We start from the raw sequence: 24,914 nt of genomic DNA, 5'->3' as shown, positions 1-24,914 counted from the left end.
TTTTGTCATTGCTTATTGGTATTGATTTTTAATGTCAGCACTAAATATATTAATATTTATTTTAATTGGAATGATCAGAATTGCCAAGTTCTCTAGTTAATTTAGAATCTGAAAATAATTGCTTCAGGTTTTGAAGCCCTGAGACTACACAGTCATCCCATCTATTACAAGACATATAATCATAGAGAAAAAAATTAAAAGATATTAACAGACAAAGCTTCCTAAATATAAGTTAAATACAGCCCTATTTTTAATGCTTTTTTTTTTTGTTCTGGGAATATTGGACTGCTTAGCTACTTCCCAGATTCACTGCTAAAATAGCAGTAGTGTTGATTATTTTAGTATGTTACATAGGAGTACATAGATTAAAATAATTAATAATAAATTATTAAATAATAAAATAATTTAAAATGGGTGTCTAAATAACTTGGTGTGCTTTTTTCCAGCTTTCTGATTTGATCTAATAAATTTAGAGTTGTAACACTCTAGAAAGCTTTTCTTGTTGTAATTGTCTATCTTCCAGCTAAGGCTATTTATTATAGAGATCACTGTACACTGCAGCCAGGGGTATACACTACACCACTTTCTCATTGAAAGCAACTTCACACAGAGGTTAGAAAACCTTTGAAGATATGGATAACTCAAAGGAAATTAAAAAGATGACACAAATAATACTTTTACAATCATCTTGTCACAAAAATCAAGTTATAACTTTAATACTACAGATGAGAGCACCATTTGCAATTTTAAATTCTATGAATGATAACATCATGAGAACAGTGGTTTAATGCCTCTGATATTAGAAATCTGGAAGCTTTTACTCCTTGAACCTTCAGTCAAATTTGGATGAACTCACAAACCAATATATAAATATTAAACTGAAGTAACAAAAGCAATTGAGGTCAGGAAGTAAAGGCGTAAAACTTCTATGAGGCAGAACTGATGATGCTTTTGTATCAAATTTCCAGCTACAACCCAATTTATCATAACTGTTGTCTATGGTTTAAATAGGTTATAGTTATCAGCATAAAAGTCTGCTTAGTTGAATTCCACTTCTGCTGTATTTCTCTGCATTCATTTTATTCATCTGCCACACATACTATATGATTTTAATGGTTCAAAAAAAAGACTTTTTAAACCAGTATTTCCTAATGTAGAACTCTAGCTATGAAAAAGAATTAATAAGTATTTTATCTCCCTTTAGTAATTTCAATATTCTTATATGAATTTAGAAAGCACAATGTTACATAAATATTCATAGGTTATACTTAAACTGGAAATGTGTAGGAGGAGGGCATACCTTATTTCAGGAATGACAACCTGCCCTATATTTGCAAATTGCACTTGAAAGAGTTCTAAATGGACATACATGAACTCAACTCCTCCCCTAGCTCAAACACATCTATGGTACAGACTTCACATCAGCATGTAAAGAAACCTGTAGAACCTATAACAGAAGGTTTTATTCAATTTCAAACTCTCAATTCCTCTTTCCCAAAAACCCCTTCCTTTTTGAATGCCACTTTATATTTAGGTAACACAAAACAAATCTCAATGCTTTTATTTTAAAACTTTTTCTTAATACATTGCCTATGGCAAGTGCAGCAGCCTCACCTACTACATATTAGAAGAGTTTCTCTAGGATCAATAGAGTAAATACTCAAACATTTATACTTGGGCAGGCAATTCTCAAAACCACTAAAGTAGGCAGATGACCAGGATTTAGAGGTCATTTTTAAAAAGGTTTTTAGGACCATGATTTTAAATTTAGCATAGCTGACATAACACATAGGGAGCTTTGCATTGCTAAGAAAAAAGAAAATAAAAATCCAATATTGCTTAATCAAACTTCAGTTGATAGAGATAAGAATTGAAAAGTCACAGCTATTTACTCCAAATAATTTAGCCATATTTGGAATTTCTATCAAATTTTTTATGCTGAATTATACTCAAAACTGCCACCAAATAAAAATGGTAGGGATAAGTCTCTTTCAGTTTATTTCAGTTTAAGGCTTCTATTATTCTTTATCGCCTGTGCTGATTATAACTCAGTGATAAATCAGCATTTGTCCACCAGGGAGTCAGTAATACTAACACATTTCTTTCAGAAATACTGGAGTGTTAAATAAATGTATTTCCCTGATTCCATTTGTGTATTTCGTGCCAAACATTAAATGGAACAGTAAGTTAGAAGTTAAAGAGAAAAAAGATGCTATGACAGAAGAATGAAATATAGCATATTAATATCACTGTGTTTCGTTTCTACGCAAAGTGGACAGGACGAAATGGCTAGAAATAGCTAAAAACCTGTCTTTGGGGACAGAAATTTCTTGTATTAATTCTCCATTTACTTCTATTTTAAAACTTCATCTGCAGTATTGCAACAGTCCATGACTTATTCTGAAAGTACATTTATGCATTAACAACTCAACATATACATGTTATAACAAAAAAGAATTAACATAATAAACAGAATTTTAGTAATGGAAGCATTTACAGAAGTATTCTGTATGATGTTTTAAAAAATACTTTGCTATCCTGCTATGTCTTAGGAATCTCTCTGCATATAACTAATTATGCATTTAAGCTTCATGTGAAGTATTCAAAAGACTGGAAATTCTAAAATTAAATTATATTGTTGTACAGTCATTTTTCATTTCATGATGGATTATGAGACACTTTATATATATGTATATATGTTCATCTACTCATCTTCCATTCGTATTCTTGACAGAATTTAGAGTACTTTTTTAATTGTTTAATGAATATGTCCTCAAATTCAAAATACTTAAGATGTGAGCCTGATTATCATTTCTACTCTCCTAATTGTCCCCTGAAAATCTCAAGATGTATATTTATCTTATATAGAAGATATATATTTCAAGGAAAGTATAATATATATTGTCATGGTTTCACCCCAGCTAACAACCAAGCTCCACAAATCCACTTGCTTACCATCACTAGGTCAAGAATCAGGAGGGTAAAAGCTAGAAAACTTGTAGGTTGAGATAAAGACAATTTAACAGGAAAAACCAAAAGCTATAAACACATGTAAAGCAGAACAAGGAATTAATTCACTGCTTGCCATAGGCAGGTAGGTGTTTAGCCATCCTCAGCAGAGCTGGGCCCCACCACATGTAACAGTGACTTGGGGAGACAAACACCATCACTCCAAAAGAGCCCTCTTTCCTCCTTCTTCCCCCCACTTCGTATACTGGCCATGATGTCTCATGGTCTGGAATATCCCTTTGGTCTGTTGGGGTCACCTGTCCTGCCTGTGTCTCCTTCCAGCCTTCCATGTTCCTTCAGCCTCCTCACCAGCATGGCAGTAGGAGAAGCAGCAAAGGCCTCGGCTCTGTGTAAGCCCTGCTCAGCAGTAACAAAAATATCTCTATATTATCAACCCTGTGCTCAGCACGAACCCAAAACACAGCCCCATACCAGCTACTGTGAAGAAAATTAATTGTACCCCAAGTCAGCACCAGCACACAAACACACACTCATATATATATGCGTGTATATATACATATATAGATAGATATAATTCAAGGCAGGTTGGATGGAGATCTGAGTAACCTGATCTAGAGGAAAGTGTCCCTTTCCATGGCAGATAATCTTTAAGATCCCTTCCAATTCAGGCCATTCTATGCTACAAAGCTATACATTTTAAATTTAGGATTTAATATATTTTAAATTTAGGATTTTCCATGAGATTGTTTGTTGGATGTTTTGTCCTCTCCTAAAGCCAAAATACACAACAGTTTCATGTTTGATTGTGTGGAATGTTGCATTAGGAGTCTCTCTGGAAAAATTTAAATACAAAAAACATGAATTACGAACCTGAATTCCTTGGGCAATGAAGATAGCATTCATTGTGGTTCACCTGTGTGACCTTATCTATGCATTAACAATCTTTGCTTTCTTTGGTAAGTGTACTATCAAGGATTTATTTCCTCTGCCTTGCACAGCTATTAGAAGCTGGGTTCTGTACACATGTGTAGGTGTTTATCTCTCACTTTCATCTATAGGAACACCTCCATATTTGATCCATAAAAGAGACCATACATAGCATGAAAGACATATGTCACAGATGACACAACAAGGCCAAAATAATAGTATTTTTAAAATTCTATCTCTCCCTTGAATTTAGTTGTCTAAGGAGGTATGGCAACTTTTCTAATAAATATGAGTTGTTTTCTCTTTTTTTTTTAATAAGCAGTCTGAAATACTTGTGTTATTACTCCTGACTACATTTTGTAATTCAGCAAGTCACAGTACTTGTTCACCTAATTAGATTTTGCTCAGTGCCATCTTCTGCCTGAACAAATTCATACCCATCTGCTGAGATAAAACTTCAGCTTTTAGCCACCACTTCTGCGAAATCTAGCCCATGGTACAGTTAAGGATAAAAAAACCCAGGAACATTTGGAAAAGCAATAACAAGGAGCATGACTCTTGCATGCTGATGAGGCTATTCTCCTGTCATCATTGGTGCTTGGCACCAGTCAACGGTGGCTGGGAACTGACTGTCACCATCAGTTTATCATCCTACTGTAAAACTTTCATACCTTCTCTCTGTAAGTTCCCATGGGCAGCTCCTCGCAACACTGATTCCTTTTCTCTTCCTTCCACACAGCCAGCTGACTCCTTACCTTCCCTTATATGAGCACCTGAGCATTACTCCCAATAACACAGCCAACAGACTCCAACTCACTTCTCAACCAGCTAACCCACTCTTTTATAACACCCATCCTTATTGGACACTGCTGTGACCTATTAAGGGCAAGGCTGTTCCTACTCTTTGGTAATTAGCACAGCTGCAACTCCTCAGGGGAAAGATTGCCTTCAGCATTATCTCCATTCTCTTACAATCCATCCTCCCATATTCTCCTCAGCTTTGTCCCATCAGTCTTGCATATAAAGTTAGTCCTGAATGAAAAATGTTTAAGTACTCTAGAGAAAGGACACAAATTGGACTTGCTTTCCCCAAAGAACCTTCCATAAAGAGTATCATTTTTTTATCCTACATGATACTATTTATGTACATTCCAGTAAAAAATGCATCTATTTTCAATATAGAGAGAATCTGGGTGATTAAGCTCTCACTGGGCAGTGCAAGGTTGCTTCACAATGCCACAGAAAGTGCTTAGTTCAAATGCATGCTCTTAGCGTGTACAACAGATCTCAGTGTCAAAATGAACCTTGGTGATTAAGAAAATCAGAATTACTAATAGTGAGTAACTAGGATGCATGTATGCATTTTACGATTTTCTTGATTTCTTATTTCTAGAGGAAACAGGGCAGAAATAGATGCATTTTTCCCTTTTTTGTCTTTGTAGACTCTGTCAAAGAAAAGTCAAAAAGATCTAATGCTGTTATGAAGGTTTAGTCTTTCTGTTTTCTCTTTCATCTAAAAAAAAATAATTGCAGACAGGTATGTTAAAAAAAGATAAGTCATATACAGTCAGATGAAATGTATTTCTGACAGTTTGAACCTTTTGTCATCATTATATGTTATGTTTCATACAACATAAGAAGTGAAAAGTTCAACACTGTTCACACAGCAGTTTCATTAGAAACAATTTTACAGGAGCAGGGAATTTTTTGACTAAAGCATGTTTGAAAACCCTTAAAACAGAAGTAAAATAATGTGGGGGTTTTAGTATAGCATTTCCTCTGGTTCTCTCTCCATGACCTAGGGATGTGTCATGCACTCTGAGAGACCAGTTACAGGGTAATGGTACATAGTTACTATGTCTACACATGTAATGGAAAAGTCTTTTCCAATAGTGTGTTTGTAATTTATGACTAAGACAATAGTACAAAATAAAATATTGAAGATCAGAAGATCATTCAGAAATCCTTATGTCAGTCCAAGATCTGTGTTTCCAAGTCTAAAAAAAATGTCCACAAGATCATACCATCCTCCATATTTTTGGCTAGATACTTAAAATAGAAAAATATTCAGGTGAGATTTCAGAACCATCAGGAATTGTATTCATGTGACAATCATCACACATGAGGAAAAATTTTGTCTATTTTTTTTTCTGCTGAATGTTAGCTAAACTGGTTGACGTATAGTTTAAAAAATGACATATATATATTAATACTATGAAAAAATTCAGAATGGAACTGGATCTGATTCAGAGATTTGTTTTCCTCTTTAAACCAGCTAGTCTGTACGGTTTTGTAGATTAAAGAAAATAACATTACTTAGCATGACAGTTGGACAAAAAAAAAGTTAATAAATAAAGGCTTGCATGTAAAAGTTACAGTTAAAGAAAAAAAAAGGGCATATTAATAAGGATCTAAAGCTTTTAAAGCTTTCAACCATTTTTACTACTAGAAATTTTACATGTACAAACTACGTGAATCAAGTCAAGGCGCTCAGATGCAACAATTTCAAATGCTTTCACTAAGGAACTGATAGATTGGTATTGTTAAATTATGTTAATGCTTTAATACTATGCTGTATTATGCATAATTTATAACTCTAGTGTCAAAATGCATGAGTGCAGTTCTCCTGATTAGATATTTTAAGAGCTGAGAAATCTGCAAACTCTCTGGCTGACTTTATTTTATTTAGCAAATCTGCTAATGGAATGTTGTTTTAACATATTCACAATGAGTAGATTTTAGAAGAATGATGGATGTATCAGTAAGTTTTGTCATGAGGAGTGTACATGGATAATCCATGACAGTGTTAATTACAGCAATGTATGATGTTAACAAAAATAAATTAGGAATAGATTATCACAGACTACTACACCTGATTAAGATGTCTCATACTTATTTCTGTAGAGTATGTAAAATTCTCTCTGTTCTATGCATTTAAAGATAACAGCATAACTGTTAAAATTAACAGAATAAGGTGTGAAGTGTCACTTGATTCTGAATTTTAATGCTGAAACCATGCTATTTTTTATGCGGTGAAGTCCTTCATAAGCATTTCAAGTAGTGACAATTTTTTAGGAATTCTGAATTAATTTGCAGGTGAAATAACCTACTTTAATGCTACAGAAGCAATTGAGGAGGTTTGTCTGTAAAGATGAGATCAGAAGACAGTTTCAAGAAACTAGGGTTCTCTAAATTTAGGTCATATGTCAGGCTAGATAGCTATGGTTTGAAGAAAACTACTGGCTTATTAAATCCAAATGCTCCCATCAATTATTGTACTATTTATTCCTTTAGATGTAACAATCACAATCCATCTTATATCAATATAGGGGACCTGACTCCTCTGTTACCACTGAAAATCCATGTTAGAGACTCATGATTCCAACAACTGGAAATTTCTAGCCTAAATTTATTCACAATTAGTCCATTCCTATATGTTCCAAACTAACATTTTTCTTTATTAGAAGATCTGTTCTCAATTGCTTACTACTCTGTTTATTCTTCTACTTATGATTATCAAACTATGCTCTTTTTCAGTCCACTTTTTAGGGTCTTTATGCAGCACTACTCAACTTCTGCTTTCTGAATATAAGTGACTCAAAACCATGTAAAATTACAGAAGAAACATTTTATTAACCAAAAGTAATATTTCCTCTCTTTCCTGAGATAACTTTCTCTGAAATACCAAATCTGCCTTTTCATTACCTTATGATAAATATTAATCATCCTGCCATGACTCTTCTGATACCATTACTTTATGACAATATACAAGATTACAGTTTGTCAGTTGTTTGTCAGTTCATTAATTTCTACACATGGCATGTTGTGTCTTGAACTATCAGGTTACATTCAGTTCTTATTAATCCAGGTTGATGTTCTCCCTGCTCTCCTTCTTATTTTATATAATCTGAAATCCATTTTCTCCCCAAGAAACAGATAGGAAAGAAAAGCCACAGAGCTGCAACTAGTGGAAAGCTGTAGGAGATCAACGTTCATTGTAGTCAGACTAAAACATGCAGTCTGAATTACACTTGAAAATTTTGCTTTAAATGGTGTATATAACTAAACTGGACCAAATCCTGAATCTAACAATTAATTGTTACAAAACAGAGCATTAATTTTTTTTTTCCTGTGTTAATAGCAGTTTAAGGTTCTTATTGTTTGCACTTGTATTCTTTTTTATTTTTTTGTGGCACTCCTCTTGTAGAAATAATTAATTTTCTAATTATAAAGATTTTTAAAATTAATTATATTTTCAGCAGTTTTGATATTGAAATATCAGCTAGCACTCTTTATCCAGGTATACAAAACTATTTAAGGACTAGAAAATAAAATATTGCTTTAATAAATTTTTCATTGACTTGGGATATGACATCTGCCAGAACATATAAAGGAATATAGCTTGAAAAGGTGAGGGAGATGTGATCTGCTATTTGGTGGGATTTTGGTTGTGAAAAATTTATATCTAAAGAGAACCTATATTATTCATACAAACATAAAATGTTTTAAGAAACATAAGTATATGACTATCTCAAACACATGTTCTTCTATGAGCTGCAACATACCTGATAGTTTCAGCTCTCAAAAAAACTGAGAGGTTTTTACATCCTTAGGTTTTAACTTTACTGAGAAAGTCACATTGGATTCATTTTCACAAGAGCATTCACCATTATGATTTTCTGACTTCTAATCCCTCTAAGGAGAAGTTATCTATAAGTACAGTTGTTGAGCCACAGCCAGGCAAGTATTTTTTTAACTGACTTGTTCTTCACTCAGATTTCTATTTAGCTAACATGTATGCATGAGTCCACTAATCTCAGTAAAAGTATATTCTTTTATACAAAAATATTTTTTATACAAAAAAAAACATTTGAGACCAAAAAACCCAAGTAGTGACCAGAAGTAAAGTATTAATAATTTCAACAATGTTTGGAATAAGTGAATAAATATAATATGACATTGCATTGTCCAAAATACTAATTAATTTCATTTAGTGTTCTAGTCAAACCAGTTTGTTGTTTGGATGCTTACAATGCTTTTATATGTGGCTAATGAAGAATACTTTCTCTGTATAGTCATCATGTAGAGTAAAAGACATGCTTGTAAATAAATTAGTGTTAGCTGTTTAAAGAAATACTGAAGTGAATTTACTCAGAAAAAGCATAAACTGCTCCTCTATTTAATTGAATAACAAACTGTTTTCTTTTTTTTTTTAACAGATTATTTTTATCATTAAAAATATTCATTCTGCCTCCAACACTTTGAGATTTGTTGGAGAATGTGTAAACTATATAAGAATGTGTAAATTATATGCTGGAGAATGTGTTATACTATATAAACTCTATGTATAGAGTAAACTATACATACTGGACAAATTTATAATAATAAAAATATGCAAAGTTGCAGCAGAGAGCAAGATACATGCAATGAATTTGGTCTCAAGTTTCAGCTCACTCAGGATAGTTGATTTTATATGCTGACCTTTGTTCATCTCCCTCTTTCACCAGTGGCATCAACTCCATGCTTTTGCAGGCATGAACTTAGGTTTGTAAACTAACACTACTTTTGAACTTAGTTGTGATTATTTCTTCTAGTATAATAACTGCATTTGTCTTTTCTTGTCAGTGATCATTAACAGCCCTCCAGTATCCTCTTTGAAGAGCCTGTCCCAGTCTCTCAGCTTCCTCATGGAACTTAGCATGTGTTCCTTGTAGCTACTGCTATAGCTGCTCTCATTCAGCCAGACCAAATTTTAGCCAGGCCCAGAGGACTTTCTCCAGACCAGCTCTTCTATCTTTAAAGGTCTTAAATTATTTCAAGTATGAACTGAACCTTTCGTAGGTCTCTGTCTACCTTTGCTTTTGGAGACATCTGATTTTCAAAATACACATTGACTATGAACACATGAGAAGTAATTTGGAAGGCAGAAGGCACCTCACAAGGAAGGAATCACTATTGGAAATATTTTAATTTACAGGCAGAAAATCACTAGACACTGAAAGGTATTGGCATGGCCCAAGGGTTTCAGCAGATCTTGTTTTATGCCTGCCATTCTTGTTTTTTATACAGTTATCATCATCAACTGGCATCTATCTATCCTTTTAGAGTGACCAGTGAATTCATATGACAAAGATTTTTCTTAGGGTAGTTATAATACAGTTGGGCACCATAGAATTGCCAAAGACATCCATGACTTTCCTTGACACATTTTTGCCAGCAGGGCTTTCAGGACATCTATATACTGTTCAGCAGATATACAGTAGAGTCTGTTTCTATGTAAAGATAAATTACCTTTCTTTCCAATGCAAAGCCAGGTGAATTTATTGGACAATACATAAGGCCAGGTTCGATGGGGCTTTCAGCACCCTGGTCTTGTGGAATGTGTCACTGTCCATGGCAGAAGGGTTAAAACTAGATAATTTTTAAAGCCCTTTCAGCACAAGGAATTGTATGATCAGGATAGTCTAATATATCTTGTCAATGATATTTAAAAATTCAGAACCCTTCAGCCAGGAGCAGAACACAGTCTTTTACTTGATTTAGAGAGGAGATTTAGTGACTTTTCCCCCCTCAGTTGTTTTTTCTAGTGTTTTCACTCAAATAACACCAGCTGTAATGTCAGTTCCTCCAGAACTGTAGTAAGAAATGCAATCAGATTACAGATTAAATTTTATTTTATTAATTATCAACTCCTAAATCCAGGTAGTTATCTCTGTGAGGGTGGCAGGGATGCTCTTCATCAAATGAGGGAGGAGCACAGTAAAACTTAGCATGTGAAATCACATGCTTTTAAAAGAAAGGAGCAATTTGAAAGATGACACATTCCACATCCATTTTAAAGCATATGAATATTCCTGTTTTCGTGTTTTCTGAAATATTTTTTCTCTGTCCCCAGATGTCAGCATTCCTCTTCTACAGTAATTATCCTCAGCTTTCTAATTTTTACTGTTTTTTCAATTGTTGAAATCTCCCTTGTCTTCCTTCTCATCTTTTGCATTCAGTCAGGCTGAGCTGTCTCATAAATCATCCCCCCAATAGTGTATTATCTGGTTTTATGGCTTTCAGAGCTAAAAGCTTGCTAATGTGACATTAGTGATTAAAAAGCATATCACTTACTTTAAAAAAACAAGACATTAATGAAGCCAGGGAGGATGGTTCTTCCTTTGAAGCATGCAAAAAAGTTTCAGCAATATACACCATGATTCCATGAACTTCAAGACACTTTACTAAACACACTGGAGTTACAGTGTTTAACTCACTTCATATGCCCTGCTTATCCCAGACTGAATATAGGTTAATTAAGAGAAAAATTGGACTAAACAATCTTCAAAGAGGAACTTTAATAAAGTACGTCATTAAAAACTCCCTTCAAGCTATGGCAAATTCTTTCACAATATTAAGCATCATCACCATGTATACAAAGGTGCTCATGTTTAACAGTCATATTCCAAATTACTTTTGAGTATGCAATACCACAGAGCTAATATTTAGCACTGATATAGAAGAATCTTAGTTGTCCTGAGGTATCAAGGCTGAGGTGATAAAGAGCTTACTGGCAAGAGAAATTGGAACAGAAGTGGTCTTGCCTTTCTTCCTTGCCCTTTCTTTAGAAACAGATGTGGAGTTGGAGTGTCTTCTCTGTTCCTCCTTCTACTTGTTAGTCTTGTGCATTTGAATGTCCTGCCTGCTTACAGTCTGTTGTGCTTATCTAGGCCTCGTTCTGGCATTTTTTGTTGCTTGGATGCTCCTTTTATCCAGCTTGTTTTCTTTTCATCTGGGATAGAGTTGATTTTCTTCTATAAGAACTTCTATAATTTCATTTTCTTCTTTACAACTGCTATAGTTGTGTGTTTTGTATTTTGGATGAGAGTAATTCTGATAAAACTGGGATATTTTCATTACTGATGAACAGCTCTTGCAGGGTCAAGCCCTTTTTTGCCTCTCACTCAACGTCACCACAGGACAACTGACTTGAATGGACCAAAAGGATATTCCATACCATATGGCATCAGGCTTAGAACAGAAAGCTGAAGGAACCTGGACAAGGAGCTGCAATTCAGGAGCAGGTTGGGCATCAAGTGATTGGTGGTGAGCAAATGTTTTTTATTTTCATCTGTCATTTTTCTTCTGCTTTCTCCTTCTGTTTTTGGTTGCCCCTATTACTATTATTATTATTTTTATGAATTATTTTATTTACATTATTAAGGTGTTTTTTACCTCAACCCATGAGTTCGCTTCTCTTTACTCTTCCAATTTTTTTCCCAGTCCCACCAGGGGTGAGGTTGTAAGCAACTGTATGGGTCTTAGTTGTAAACTGAGGACAAACCACATCCTTCTTTCTTTGCTCCTGTGAGGATTATATTGTTCACATGCACATGTAATATTCTATCTGACTATGCTCTCAGAATGTTACAAAATACTTAAAATACTCTTATTGCTTGCACAAGTACAGTATGCTTCCAGCTGAGTTCAAGGTAAGCTCATTTTAGTTATATTTTCATTAGTACATTTATATTTTTTCCCATGTTACAGGACTCTGATTTAGCTACAAGCAACTGGAAATATAGTGTCCTCCTGATCAGAGAATAAGCACAGCTAGAAAGGGTACCTGAAGAGATAAAAAGCAAGAACACTATAACACAGCTTGTCTTCTTCTTAATGTTTGAAGCAGACAGGGAGATATTATAAATAACTTGGAAGTTAAGTTTTGAATAAGAAAGGCCAGGCTTACAAACGTCTTCAGTCTGCAACAGATTTTTTTTTTTCATTTTCTACAGGAGGAAAATAAATGTAGCTTATAAATAAAAGCACTTTAAAGTGATTGATTAAAGTTGCCAGAGAAAATTTTATTTTAAAAGCACTATTCCCAGTTTAACTCTCAGGATCAAAACAGTGACCTATGCCTTGTTACATACTTCAAGCTACACTCTCTTGCTGGTTTAAATCAGCTGAAAGAAATTGGTAACTACATTTCCACAATAAAATGTCCAAAAGATTTCTAAAACAAACAGCAAATCCTGTCAACCCAGGAAGGAATCATGCTTTGGATCTGTTTTCTTAATAGTAAGTTTGTTTGCAGAGGGTTTACACTCTACAGTTCAGGACCAGGCAAGGGTCTATGAATGAGATCTGGCACAGAGTCCTCCACCTGAAGAAAGCACCAGTGCAAGTGCTGTCACTGCTGTATTTTGAGCTTGACAAAGATGCCATGGCTTCACCACCAATTTCCCTTTATTTTCTTCCTTCAAAAGCTCAGTTAGCCAAAACCAGACACATTAAGAGCAACTATTAAGCAAGAAATGGGACTAGAAAATCCTTCATCTATATTCAGCCACCTAAATAAACAAATATTTCAGTCTTGGAATGTGTTGAGTTCCTGCTTGTTCCACTGCTGACCCAACAGCATTTTCAAAGACAAATATTCAGTAATATTCTGAAAGAATGGACCAAATTTCTGCTTTCTAATTTTGTTATATTGGGTTTTATATCTCTTTTTAAATACTAAACTTTAAAATTTTGAATGCCAATTGTGCCAATACATTTTTTGCAGAACCTCTTGCATGATTGTGGTGGTTTATCTTCATAAGAAGTAACTCACTGCTCTTTATTATGACAGATGAAAAAAGCACAAAGCAAAACAAAATTAACTAAAACAAAAACCACCCAAATCTGAAAAACAAAACCAAACAAAAAACTGATATGATTTGAATTAATTGATTTGATCTTGATTCAAATCAGCTAAACCATGAACTAGGATAAGTAACTTCTCTAGGGAAATGCGATGTTTTTATTTAAAAAGTCAGTTGTGCTAGACAGTTCGTTATGCTATGAAATATGCGTAAATTTTTACCTGATATGGATATTCATTTACTTTCTCCTTTCAGAAAATGAACATATTAGTTATGAATATCCAAAATTTACAAAAGCCTAGATGCTAGTAAAATATGTAAACTTAAAATAACACCAGCAAATCAATCACTTTCAGATTAACAACAGAATCTTGATTTCTCCCTTCATACTAGGGGAAAAAAAAAGCAAAAAGGAAAAAACCAACTATATATAAAATGCTTCCCACTTCTAACACCTAACCCTGCACAAAAAAAAAAAAAAAAACAAAAAAATTAAAAAACCTAAACAAAATACACACACACACACACAAATATTATTAAGATCAATAGCTAACAATAATTTCATGCTGATGCCATATAGACTTCTGATTAGTGCACTGATCTGAAAGTGAGAACAAAGGAGTAACAGGACTGATGTTGGACAGCACATATGTAGATAAATATTTTAGTTACAGAATTATTATACAAGTAGTGGCAAACGTCACTGCCTTACTTAAACTAAATGAAAATATGTAAAGGGTGATTGTCCTCAAGACAGAAATCCACTCTGAATAGCAAAGAAAAGGAAAAATGTCAGTTCCCCAAGTATCACTGCCCTGAATTATGGAGTGTATTTAATGCTTTTGTATCAGTTAGTTTGAGGAAGTTCCCTAATCACTGTTAGGGTTGACTAAATTTCTGTATGAGGTTTTCATGGACTGTAGAGGCTGCCAAGAAGGAATTAAAATTCAGAAAATGTAAAACAAAAGTCTAAAATTATCCCAGTTCTCTATACCTAGATGTACTATGTATGTGATTAATACTGTTAGAGCCATCATTGTTGGCAAAACAACTTTCTTACCTGAATTATCACCAATATATCATCTGAAAAACCTCTAAAACCAAACAACCCCCAAACTCTTCCTTGAGGATGTTTTAATCAATAAGCTAAGTGAAGAAGAAAAATAATGCTGAGGGATTTTTTTTTTTGTCACCCATATAATATAATAGATGGTGGTTTTAATTTTTTAAACATAGCTGTAGGTATGATTCTATTAACTTTGCGAGACAAATGTTGAATTTATTGAAAAATGTCACTTTTTAATTAACTTCTAATGTTGTAAAAACATTATTTCTTATTAGCTTTGCTAATTTAGTGCACACAAGACTGAGCTAATAAGTTTTGCAATTATTTGTCTTATAATTTTTATTAGCTCATGAATCTCAGTTATCTTATTCTTGGCGTATTGGTTATTTTAGCAATACCAAAAACCTCTTTTTTGCTGGCTATGCTGTGGTTGGAAGAAAGTCTTAATCAATTTAGAATACTTTCTTATGGTAAAAAGTGAAAAACTGCAATTCACTAAAACTGTGTATGTGAATTCTGAAACCAATTTTATACCCCAAAGAAGATGGTTTGCCAGATCAATGTTTTTTTCCTGTAGCATGCTGCTTCTTTTTGATTTGCAAGGGCACTCTTTCACTTTCCAGAAATTCAAAAACAAGTTAATATTCAAGGTAGAACTGAAATTATCAAAAGTATTGAGGTGTAAAACCAGCTTGCTAAACTACCCAGAAAATGCATAGAAATGTTTCTACCATGGAAATTAGGTATTCTGCACATACGAAATTCTTTTTAGGGAGTCTGTAATTTCAGCCATGAACACCAGTAAATGCAAATAAGGGGCATCAGAAAATAATGGAATCATAGAGTAATTTGGGTTGAAAGGGACCTTAAACATTAAGCCCCCACCTGTGGTCAGGGACACCCTTCACTAAACCAGGGGCTTCAGAACCCCATCCATTCTGGTCTTGAAGACTGCAGGAATGGGGCGTTCAAAACTGCTCTGGACAACTTTTTTTTCAGTGCACCACCTTCAAAGAAGTAAAAAAAAAAAAAGAAAACAAAGAAACAAACAAACAAACAAAAACCAACCAAAAAAAAAACACCCAAATTTTTCTAATATCTCATCTAAACCTACTCTACCTTGTTGTATCACCTTGCTTCAAGTCATTTCATCTCGTTTTATCACTACATGTTCTTGTAAATACTATCTCTCCATCTTTCTTGTAAACTACCTTCAGGAACTGTAAAGCTGCAATTAGATCAACCCAAAGATTTCTCATTTCCAGGCTGAACAAATCCTCAGCCTTTTCCTATAGGAGAAGTAACCCATTCCTCTGATCAACCTGGTGTCCCTTCTCTAAACTTGCTGCAATAGGCTGATGTCCTTCCTGTGTTGGAGACTCCAGAGCTGGCTGCAGTACTCCAGGTGGAGTCTGCAGACTGGAGTAGAGGAACAGAACCACCTGGATACTATTGGCTTTCTAGGCTACAAGAGTGTATTTTCCAGACTCTCATCCCTAGCATCCTCAAGTCCTTCTTGGCAGGGTTGCTCTCAATCCATCCATCCATCCCCCAGCCTGTATTAATACAGGGAGATGTCCTGGCCCAGATCAAACACCTTGTATTTTATCTTTAATCTAATTAAATTCCTGTGGGACTATTTCTTGAGCTTTTCCAGGACTCTCTGGATGACATTCCACACTTTGGGTGTGGCAACAACACTACTCAGCTTGATGTCACTTGCAAATTTGCTAAGGGTGCTCTCTTTCTTTTTGTCTGTGTATTTAATGAAAATATTAAATAACATGGGTCCCAGCATAGACCCTTGAATGTCACCACTTTTCACCACTGAGACTCTGAGACATTGACCACTACCCTCTGGATACAACCATTCAAAAAATTCCTTAGTTATCTAACAGCCCAGCTATGGAATCCATCTCTCTTCTCTTTAGAGAGAAGAGTGTTGTGGGGCACCATATCAAAGGCTTTACAAAAAGTTCAGATAAATGACATCTTAATACTTCCCTTATCCACTAATGTAGTCACTCCATTATAAGAAGGTCGCTAGGTTGGTCAGGTAGAACTTGCCATTCCCCTGCCATTACTTCAAGTGCACAGCACTCAGGTAAATAGACAAAAATGCTAGTGCTATTCTGTGAGCTCTGAAAACATGTATCAAAGCACTTAAAAGCAATTTAATTTATTTTAAGAATATTTTGAACTCCTTAGGAAGAATTAAAATATCAAGATGAACATGCAAAATAAATATTGAATCTTTTAGATGCTAGGAACATCTCACAGCTTATTTGCCTTCATCTCTACCTATTGGAAGTATACGCATAAATCAATAGATACAAAATCAGGAAATGAGTTTTTTCTTTACCTTCTGAAATATTGTTCTCCACTTACAACAACATAATCTGTCACTAAACAGAGTTACATTTTGCTTAAGAAACTGTCAATTAAGAAATGACTTCATATGTTTCTCTTCCCCATAATAGAATCCATTATCATTTATTTTAATCCAAAACTTTTTCAGTTTTCGGCAATAATTTGTTTTATCTGCTCCAGTAATACTGCTGATTTTCAAGTGGCTAGACAAAATCAAACCATAGTTAAAAATGCAATAGAATGAAAGTCCTTTATCTAGCTAAGAACTTAAAAAAAACAGTTTCATAGTTCATTTGTTCAGAGCATGGAAAGGCTCACTCAAACATTTGAAATGCATGTGTGTGAACACCTTCTTGCTAGTCCCCAGTTTTCTTATTGCACATGAATAAAAATTCAATATTTACTTCTTTTCAGTGTAATTTTTTTTCGTGGGGATATACACAAGTTATTGTGAAGCAATTTTTTGTCCTTGTATGTACCAATGAGTCAATTTGTTAATTAATCTTGAAAAATGAGAGACACTTTTCACCCTATTGTTTATTAGCTTATATCTCTAAACCTGTTTTTCAAAAAAATTGGTAAATTCAAGAAATGTACCATGTAATAAACTAGTACCAAGGTGGTTCATATTCTGTGTATTTTATTGAAAATACTTATTTACAGACATATCTTAAGAATTATTTCAAATTTTGCATGCTTTGAAAAAGCTAAAAAAATAAAATCAAGAATTTATATCAATTCTACATTAAAAGGTGTTGATGTAAATTAACTTGCACAGTATTTCATATTTACAGAGTTTTGAAATCAAGTCAGTAACAAAACCTCCTTGTGTTCTCATTTTCATATTTTCAGTTGCATACCAAAACCTAAGACTTAGAAGAGCTCCTTCTATAAATCCTTACTGTAATTCCCGTGGTTTAGCAGGGGTGCTGAAGATATAATTGTCTGTGATCTCAAGGCTGGTGATAATCTGGGGAATTAAAAAAAGAGTATGTTGCATATGTTTCAAGAAGTTTTAATGATTTGAAATGCATCATTCATAAGATTATTGCAGTTTCCTATTGTTTTTTATTAGATTTAAATTTCTACTAGCTTTATCTGCATATCAGAATAAGTCACACCTAAAAATAGCAAAATTATAGAAACAACTTTTTGAAAGCTACAGTCTTCCAAAGCTGGCACATGTGTTAACAATACCAACTCACCATACATACACAGAAAATTAAAAATTAATCATTTTACCTCTGGCAACATTATTTCCCTCTAACTTTTAAATGTTTTTAAAAGCATGTTAGAATCCATTTGCATCTGGAACGAAAACAAGATACACTAAGGTACCTAAAAAGGTATCAGGCAATCAATTTTAAGAAATTAATATCTACTCTGTTATTCCAAAATTATTTCTTTATTTATGTAGTGGAAAAACAAAACAAACAACAACAACAATTACTACTACTAAGAAGAGATATTGAATGTAAGATTTGCCTTACATTAGCTGAGGAAAAGTTAAAAAGCATTTTTCACCTATTTACGTTGAAATTGCTACTTCATTGTCTTCCTTGGCCATCAAAAATACAAACATATAAATAAAAAAATGCACATGTGAGCTCACTCTATAAAATCCATCCGGGTGAAAAAAGACTTTGATAACAAGTTATTCTTCAACTTTTCAAAATAAGTCTTAAATATCTAGTTTAAACAAAAATAAGTTGTATATATCAGACTGGGAGGAAGTGCACATACTGCTGATTAATGTATTACACTTACAGTCCTGGATGCAGAATTCTTGCGTACTACTTTTCTCAAACTCACTTCCATACTCATGCTTCCATATTTAAATACAAATTGAGCTTTGCCATTAATCAATGAGAAAAAGTGAAATAAAATTATAAGTAGAACAGGATTATCTCCTCTTATATATGAAGAATGCACCTGTGGGATTGGGTGCTGCACACTGAGTCATAACACAGATCATTACTGAAATAGAGAGTGTGACATTGGGAAAAAACTATTTGACATTATGTCTTTCAGAGTAGCTTTCATAGAAATTTTCAGAAAAATGGCTAATGAGGGTGTTGGACCAGCACTTAAGACTCCTAAAAAAGAAATCAAGAGGTTTATTTTCCTCTGGGATCTAAAGTGAGTGTCTTTGAAGGGAAGCAGGTCAAATAGTGCTTAATGTGTAAGTGCCCCACAGGAGTCCATGAAAAAATGGGGTACCATGTTGAAAGAAAAAGTAAAGCCTAATAGAGAAACCTTCTGAAACATCAAATGGAAGGTGATGAATCTCTAACCTGGACCAATAATGGATGAAGAGCTGAGAAGTGGTATGAGAGACAAGAAGCTTCTAATTATTTTGTGATTTGCTTTAATTTAAATCAGATTTTAATTTGTTGTCACAACAGATTAACAGTGGCTGCACAAACAAATGTAATGAATTCAGGGTGCTTCAGAGCCAAAGGCTAAACCTGGATTTATTGTTGGCATGTGCTTTCTTCATCTCTCTGGCCTGGGTAGGACCTGTTTCTTTTTTTTTTTTTTTTCCCTTTTTTCATTCTCAGAGAAGTCAGGGATTTAGAGCAAACTAATGAGAAATAAATAAAATGAAGCAAGCTTAAACTTAACCTGGGGATTTGTGTTTGTGTGGGTATTTCAAAGTAATGCAATAAGCAGCTGTGACTTATTCAATTTATTTATTTATTTCTGATTGAGCAAAAAGAAAAACTGTTCTCCACCATAGCACTGATTTGGACCTAATCTGGAATAGCCTTTTTTATTAATATTGTACTAAACCTCAGGAAATGATGCCATAGGCCACATATTAGTGCCAAAATACATATGAAGTCAGTTGATTCTATTTATTAAGACCATACAAGGCCTTTGACCTCCTTACAGTGCACAAACATTAGGCCAGCTGGCTTACAGACATTCTTTTATACTGAATCTGCACACTCATATCTGTTAGTGACTTTTCATTTCAACACGTCACAAGGAGTACCAGAACTGCAGCAGTGGTTTATATGGTTATATTTAGACTGCATGACTGGCCAGCAGAAGTACATACTGTGTCATTTTCATGCGTTCATTAGTGGTGGCTGATAACAGCCATAACGCTTCCTTCAGGCAGATAAATCATATTGAACTGAGAACCTGGAAATGATCAGATTAGGAATTGACTCTGAACACCCATCTCACTATAAAGCACAGAAATATTTAATTTGGCAGGACTTTGTCACTAAAAAAAAGTGTCATCTGAGTGCAAAAGCATTTATGACTGTAGTTTCAAAAGCTTGAATAGGCACAAATCCCTTCCTGAGGTGCAAGTATAGGCTAGAGGTGTTACTGATTTTCAAATAGATTACTTGAATCAGTAATGAAAGGTGCAAAGTGACTTTGTTTAGTAGACATAACCCACATTTTCTAAGCCCATCAGGTTCTGCAAACTGCAAACAAATGCTATCTGTTTATTTCATGAATGGCCTGTCTGTTCACAACCTCAAGGTCTCAACAGAGACCAAATTCAAAACATTTTGTCACCATTCATAGTCCTTCACTAATTCTCCAAGCCTGTGTGGGAAGGTGTCATATTCCGTTCCAGAGCTGAGTGTGTTGCACATCGTTATAATTATATTTTGTCTTATATTGGGCATAAATTGCAGACTTTTGGTAGCAGGGTGAGCTGTGTGGAAGAAAGCAGTGAACTGCTCTATGCCAGTCCCAGACGGTCCCATAAAGCTGTGAAACAGGCCAAAAAAGATCATGGAACATCAGAAATTCAACCAGGCAGAGGAGTTTACGGTGCCTCTACTCACACATATTTAGAAAGAGCAGTGAGTGTGAAGCACAGGGGGCACGACTGAAGCCACCACCTTGGAAAGAGACTCTCAACAATGGAGGAGACACCTCTGAGGCAAATGTTGCCATGGGTAATATGCACCAAGGCAGGGACACCGTTAAGGGACCACAGCCTGGAGATGACCCTTGCTGGGATAGGGACACCACCAGGATAGAAACAGCAAGGTGAACCTGTGGTTGTCCACAATAGGGGAGTACTTTAAAGAGCAAGAATCAGTGGAGAAAAATAAATAATAAGCAAAGAGGCAGCAGAAAGAAACTATTAAATGCAAACCTAAACCTCCTAGTCTGCCGGTTGTATTATGAATGGGATTGAGTGTGATATATAGACCCTGGTATTCCTACAGTCAGGGTTATTAGGTGTTCCTGTGAATTGATAAAAAAGAGCAACATGCAATTCTCCTGAAAGAGTAGCCTTCCTTTTACAGAATGGAAGTAACAATATGAGGCAGTGAACAAAAATAAAAATGGATCATAATAACTGGATGATAATAGGATGCTAAACCTCTATGCTACGATAAACCTTTGTAATGTAAAGGACTGCGTTCACTGATTCACAGAGAGGAGGGGATTAAATGATGTTTTTTGTTGTTTACATATTCTAAGATTTTGGGATCCCCAAAGGAATTCACAAACTCCATTTAAGCCTTCTTTAAATCTTTGCCACTGTGACCTACTTTAAACTCTTCTTGTAAAGGGAATGTTAAAACAGGGAATATCAAGGTGAATTGCAGCTTCAGTGTAGGAAAAGACAGCACTCAGAAGTTTTCAAAACCAGGTAGAGTACAACTTTTTTTCCTAGGAATGCCTGCAAGATTAAAATTTAAATGTGTGTTCTAAATAAGTAGTTTATATAAGGCAACACAGTTTTTGAACTTCAAGTTTTGTTTTAAGATTGGCTCTTTTCTTAATAAAATTGACTGGCTGCTAGGAAGTCTTACTCTTGCAATTAAACAATTCAGATTTTCTTTTTCCCTCCTCCTGGTTAATGCTGTTCCACATGGGGGAAAGAAGAAACACCTTATTCATATGATGACCATATAGGATTAAAATTACTCTATGTTAATGGAAATCCATGCAAATCAGTGCAGTCACTTTTGATTTACAGAAGTAGAAAAGGAAGAAAATTGAGCCTTTGATTAGCAGTGTTCTAGCTCTGACCAAGACTTTCTGCTCCAGACATACTTCCAGAAGTGTTCTTAAGGTTCACTTAGCAATGAGAAATTCTGTAGTGTCAAAACCAGCTAGTTAAGTAGTAGGAATCAGTAAAAATATTCGAAACTATTCTGGAAAATGCTTTTCCATCCATTTCTAAATATCAGCAACTCTAAACTGAGTTGGTCATTGTTTAAATTAATTTTCTTCCAACAGGACTGAGACTTAAATTTTAAACTAGTGTTGTATTCCTCAAGTCCCCTTCCTCAATGCCAGAAGAAAATTCAAAGATTATGAGACCTTTGCAGCCTGTAGGGAAAACAGTCATGTCTGAATATCCAACATATTAAAAACATTGCAGGTAGATCATGAAACACAATATTACATAAATTCTTTATGAAATAGAATTTTGTGATTTTGTGTTCATTGAAAAAATATTTAAATGAATAGCTGAAAATGTGAATATTAAAAAATGGGTTTATACTTGAAACTCCAAATAGCAATTCTGTAGTAAGAATTTTTAAAAAGCCCAAAATACTATACTTTAGGGTGTAGAAAGCTCCTTAACTGTGATTGTTAACATGTGCTGTAACTTAACATGAACAGTGATTCAGGATATATGATGCACTGCATTCCATCTATGGACCCTTCCAGTTCTCACATTAGCGACAATCCTGTTTTCTCTACTGTAGAGGTCTCGTATATATCCTCAAAGAGAAGTTAGATTTATACTTTGCAGAATAAATTCAAGCAGTTTTCCCTTCTTGTCTCCCTCTGTTTCCCTTCTTGTTCCTCATCTTTTCTACCTTTCCTAAAACATTTAGGAATCCTAAAGGATTTAGGAAAGAAGGGAAATTTTTAGCTGTGAGGATGGTGAGACACTCGAATAAGTTGCCAAGGGAGGTTGTGAAGGCCGTGACCCTGACAGTGTTCAAAGGCAGGCTGGATAATGCCTTGAACTAGTGGGAGGTGTCCCTGTCTGTGGCAGAGGGATTAGGACTAGATGATATTTAAGGTCCATTCCAACCCCTTGGCATTCTATGATTCAATGATTCTGTAGTGCTATAATTCTTAATTTGATGGGAGATTTAGAAGACCAAAGTGAAGCAAAAGACTCCTGTCCACTTTTAAGCTCTCACATATCATTGCATATATATCTTAATTCTGACATGATATCACTGTGCAGTTCCCACTTCTGTTTTCCAACACAGACATATCCTATACCAACAGAAATCAGTGCAAATGAGATCTGGTTTTTGGTGAGGATAGCTGGAACATTGATTTCACGTTTTATACATATAGATATCCTTAGACATATACATTTTTTGAACCTTTTGGTGAATTACTGTCAATAAAGGTTCTGTTTTACACTGTTGGACTGCCTTTGGGTCACGTAAAATTAATGCAACATGAATTGTAGGTCTTTCCTGATAGCTATGAGAAAAAATAACTACATTCTGAGATACTTCAGAGCTCAACAGCTATGTTTTTCTGGAATTCCCAGCTGCCTCCAGAGCACATTGAATTTATTGCTAATAGTGGAAATGTTCTTTTGTCCTTTAAGTATGAGTAGTGAGCGATTGTGTTCTTCTTTTCTCACCTTAAAGAAATTCCCTCAAGCCCTCCCCAGAAATAAAAGGAATGTACACTCTCATAAGAGAAACAAATAGAAATCCCTTCCTTGAACTCCGCCTTTTGAAAAATTTCCAGTGAAGATATGGACTGCATTTCAGAGCAACAAGAAACATTGTAGGAGAAAAAAAAATCAAATTCAACTTTAAAGAATGCTGTTCAGTGACTCCAAGAGCACCATTTTGATGTTTTCCCTATTATAAGAATCACCCACATTGAATGATGCCTTATATGCTTATTATACTTGGTATCCATAAGATATATCACCATTTGCTTGTTTATGGCTATTACATCTTTAAATTCTTTTTATGAGGAAATGCATGTGAGAGAAACGGCTTCCTGGATAAAGTTATTTCAAGATAAAATATACACTTACTTCTGTTCACATTAATGAATATTTCAGATTACTCTCTATTGCATGAATCAATTTGTTGTTGCTTTTGTTATAAAGACTTTTAAAAATCTGTAAGTTGATAACTATTTCAAGATTCTCTGCCGCATGATATTGAAAACAGTCTAAATATTTATTTTGGCAGAGAGAAATAAGCATAGCATTCATACTACAATATTTTTTAAAAAATGAGGAATTTCTTTCAGCAGTGAATGATGAGTTCATTAAAATAAGAAAAGTGGTACTGTCTCACAATTGTTCTTTGTATGAAGAAGTGTAAAAGAAGGTAAAAGTTTTTTCAAACATGCTCCTTTCCACAGAGCTAGAGAAGCTCTGAATAGAATTTCAGTGATATAAATCCTATTATAAGTTATGATAGGTGGTGCAAAAAAGCCCTCCAAAACTTCAGTTGATTTCCTAATCAGGATGACTTTTTAAACTGATAGGTGAGATGAGCAATTAACAGCCTTCAGTGTTAAATTAATGAAGAGGTTCAGAATTGAAATGTATGCTGGAAAAAAGGTCAGGAATCCCTTCTACTGGTTATTCCTCTGAAGAGTATGTGGTGAGAAACACCTATATATAAGCATTTCCTCTACTGTCAATAGGGAGAATTTATTTTCTCCAGACCAGACTCATTCTTTCCACATGTGATTAGGCTCCTAACTTCCAGGCATTTGAAGCCTGGTAAGAGGCATCCAGGCTCAGGTCAAGGAAATTAACTTCTTTATTCTTTAATGCAGATTAGCACTTGTGAGTTCACAGTGCAGAAATGCCAACAGCTTTTTCTGGGGTCTTTGCCTGTGTTTTCATTAAGCCATCAGACTAAGACTGTTCTTGTGAGAGCAAGTAACCTTACCAAGATGAAAACAGTTGCAAAACCTCTTATTGTTTCTGAATATCTAGACAGCATTATTTA

At 34.5% G+C, this 24,914-nt stretch overlaps 1 long non-coding RNA gene across 1 annotated transcript in view; it reads left to right on the top strand.

Annotated features, from left to right (window-relative positions):
• LOC140680337 (uncharacterized) overlaps positions 1 to 24,914 on the top strand; it is a 64,841-nt gene that overhangs the window by 5,246 nt on the left and 34,681 nt on the right. The window contains exon 2 of the long non-coding RNA XR_012051506.1: positions 11,810 to 11,985. This is a non-coding gene — a long non-coding RNA (uncharacterized lncRNA). The remainder of the gene's footprint in view (positions 1 to 11,809; positions 11,986 to 24,914) is intronic.

The sequence above is a fragment of the Taeniopygia guttata genome, chromosome 1, assembly GCF_048771995.1.
Source record: "Taeniopygia guttata chromosome 1, bTaeGut7.mat, whole genome shotgun sequence".
In the NCBI taxonomy this organism is placed as follows: Eukaryota; Metazoa; Chordata; class Aves; order Passeriformes; family Estrildidae; genus Taeniopygia; species Taeniopygia guttata.
Note: the sequence above shows the minus strand (reverse complement) of the source record. Positions and strands in the feature narration are given on the sequence as shown.